At 53.5% G+C, this 3,400-nt stretch overlaps 1 long non-coding RNA gene across 1 annotated transcript in view; it reads left to right on the top strand.

Annotated features, from left to right (window-relative positions):
- Positions 1–371: 371 nt before the first annotated feature.
- LOC149428764 (uncharacterized) overlaps positions 372–3,400 on the top strand; it is a 3,234-nt gene continuing 205 nt past the window's right edge. Inside the window, exons 1-2 of the long non-coding RNA XR_016310684.1 lie at positions 372–435; positions 2,962–3,400. The exon at positions 2,962–3,400 is cut by the window's right edge and continues 205 nt beyond it. This is a non-coding gene — a long non-coding RNA (uncharacterized LOC149428764). The remainder of the gene's footprint in view (positions 436–2,961) is intronic.

Here is a 3,400-nt window from a genome sequence, read left to right on the forward strand (position 1 = left end):
TATTAGTTTGTATACTATATCTTTATTTGTATCTCTGGTCACACACGTCTGTCAGGCCGCCATTGTACTGAAGATAATACAGAGAATTCCATCATTGCCTTCATGTCCTCCGGGGTTGTACGGCTCCGCCCCCCATCTTCTGATTGGATCATCACTAGTGTATGATTTATCGTTAGTTATATAGGTAACAAATGAATGATGGATGGTTATAGATGGGGGCGGGGATGGAGGGCCCTAATTAGACAGCAGCAAATCAGAAGGTAGGGGGCGGAGCCGCAAAAACAACGTGAGCTTGCTGTGAAGCCGTATACCATGCACGTTGACGTCATCTCCTTGTGCCCCACCCAGGAAGTCGCTCTGTGAAGTGGGCGGGGGAAGTGATCATGGCGGGACTGGCGTGTTCTCCGGGTGTGGCTGAGGAGGATGGCGCCTGAGGTAATAATGTATTTTATGTCCGCTCTTTTCACTCCTCACCCCCCTCTATATTGTATCCCCCTCAGTATTATATCCCCCTCACCCCCCTCTATATTGTATCCCCCTCACCCCCCTCTATATTGTATCCCCCTCACCCCCCTCTATATTGTACCCCCCTCACCCCCCCTCTATATTGTACCCCCCTCACCTCCCTCTATATTGTATCCCCCCTCACCTCCCTCTATATTGTATCCCCCTCGCCCCCCTCTATATTGTATCCCCCTCGCCCCCCTCTATATTGTACCCCCCTCACCTCCCCCTCTATATTGTACCCCCCTCACCCCCCCCTCTATATTGTACCCCCCTCTATATTGTATCCCCCCTCACCCCCCTCTGTATTGTAACCCCCCTCACCTCCCCCTCTATATTGTACCCCCCTCACCTCCCCCTCTATATTGTACCCCCCTCACCCCCCCTCTATATTGTACCCTCCTCACCCCCCTCTATATTGTATCCCCCTCACCCCCTCTATATTGTACCCCCCTCACCCCCCCTCTATATTGTACCCCCCTCAGTATTGTATCCCCCTCACCCCCTCTGTATTGTAACCCCCCTCACCTCCCCCTCTATATTGTACCCCCCTCACCTCCCCCTCTATATTGTACCCCCCTCACCCCCCCTCTATATTGTACCCCCCTCACCCCCCTCTATATTGTACCCCCCTCACCCCCTCTATATTGTACCCCCCTCACCCCCCTCTATATTGTACCCCCCTCACCCCCCCTCTATATTGTACCCCCCTCAATATTGTATCCCCCTCACCCCCTCTGTATTGTATCCCCCTCACCCCCCTCTGTATTGTATCCCCCTCACCCCCCTCTGTATTGTACCCTCCTCACCCCCCTCTGTATTGTACCCCCTCTGTATTTTACCCCCCTCACCCCCCTCTGTATTTTACCCCCCTCACCCCCCTCTATATTGTACCCCCCTCTATATTGTATCCCCCTAACCCCCCTCTATATTGTACCCGCTCACCCCCCTCTATATTGTACCCTCTCACCACCCCTCTATATTGTACCCCCCTCACCCCCCTCTGTATTGTACCCCCCTCTGTATTGTACCCCCCTCTGTATTGTACCCCCCTCTGTATTGTACCCTCCTCACCTCCCTCTGTATTGTACCCCCCTCACCCCCCTCTGTATTGTACCCCCCTCACCCCCCTCTGTATTGTACCCCCCTCACCCCCCTCTGTATTGTACCCCCCTCTATGTTGTGTATCCCCCTCACCCCCTCTATGTTGTGTATCCCCCTCACCCCCCTCTATGTTGTGTATCCCCCTCTATGTTGTGTATCCCCCTCTATGTTGTGTATCCCCCTCTATGTTGTGTATCCCCCTCACGCCCCTCTATGTTGTGTATCCCCCTCACACCCCTCTATGTTGTGTACCCCCCTCACCCCCTCTATGTTGTATCACCCCCCTCTATGTTGTATCCCCCTCCTCACCTCCCTCTATATATTTTATCCTCCTCAGAGGTAGCTGGTAATAGATTTTACTGGCGGAACTAGATGGGATGGGGTGTATGGTGCCTTCAGACATAGATGGACAAATGAGGATAGTGAGAGGGGAGGGATGGGGGTGTATGGTGCCTCCAGACATGGATGGACAGATGGGGGGCAGTGAGATAGAGGGGAGGGATGGGGTGTATGGTGCCTCCAGACATGGATGGACAGATGGGGGGCAGTGAGATAGAGGGGAGAGATGGGATTATGTACATGCAAGGAATAAGAAGTTTTACTGGGGTCCTGACATTGTCCCGCTGGTACTATGGGCCCTGACATTGTCCTGCTGGTGCTGTGGGTCGTAACATTGTCCCGCTGGTGCTATGGGTCCTGACATTGTCCCGCTGGTGCTATGGGCCCTGACATTGTCCCGCTGGTGCTATGGGCCCTGACATTGTCCCGCTGGTGCTATGGGCCCTGACATTGTCCCGCTGGTGCTATGGGCCCTGACATTGTCCCGCTGGTGCTATGGGCCCTGACATTGTCCCGCTGGTGCTATGGGCCCTGACATTGTCCCGCTGGTGCTATGGGCCCTGACATTGGCCCGCTGGTGCTATGGGTCCTGACATTGGCCCGCTGGTGCTATGGGCCCTGACATTGTCCCGCTGGTGCTATGGGCCCTGACATTGTCCCGCTGGTGCTATGGGCCCTGACATTGTCCCGCTGGTGCTATGGGCCCTGACATTGTCCCGCTGGTGCTATGGGCCCTGACATTGTCCCGCTGGTGCTATGGGCCCTGACATTGTCCCGCTGGTGCTATGGGCCCCGACATTGTCCCGCCGGTACTATGGGTGTTTTCAGGAAGTGAAGTTAGAACTCACAATCTGCATTCTTTGGGTTGGATGATCTGGAGATATGGAGGCGGTCCTTGGGGATGATAACCAGGAGGCAGCAATTCCGGACACTGTTCAGCCTATCTCTGTCATCTCAGGGTTACTCCGTGTCTTATGATGGTTTTCTCTGACCCAGAATACTGTCACCTTTCAGCTGGTCCGTGGAGTGAAGAGTCTTCTGAGGACATAGTAGAGAGAAGCTGTGATCTGCCTGCCAGATGTCAGAGACGTCCCGTCATCTACAGAGTACTTCTCCTGGGTTGGACTATGGGAAGAAGTGATGGAGCAGCAAGGACACCCTGTGACTTAAGGTAGGATGACTTTACAACCACATATCAGATACCAACCTCCTCGCTGCTGATCTTTCTGAACTAGGAAATGGGACTGTGCAGCCGCTAGGATTTAGACTCTCACACGATCACACCAGATACCAGCCTCTTCACTATCGCTCAGTCTGAACAAGCAAAGATTGCAGCAGCTAAGACACTTTAATATCAGGCTGAAAAAAAGTAACAAATATATTATACTTACCTGCTCTGTGCAATGGTATTGCACAGAGCAACCCCAAATATCCTCTTCTGGAGTCCCCAGTC

The sequence above is a fragment of the Staurois parvus genome, unplaced genomic scaffold (assembly GCF_062004578.1).
Source record: "Staurois parvus isolate SC_StPar_1 unplaced genomic scaffold, SC_StPar_1.0 ptg002978l, whole genome shotgun sequence".
Lineage (NCBI taxonomy): Eukaryota > Metazoa > Chordata > Amphibia > Anura > Ranidae > Staurois > Staurois parvus.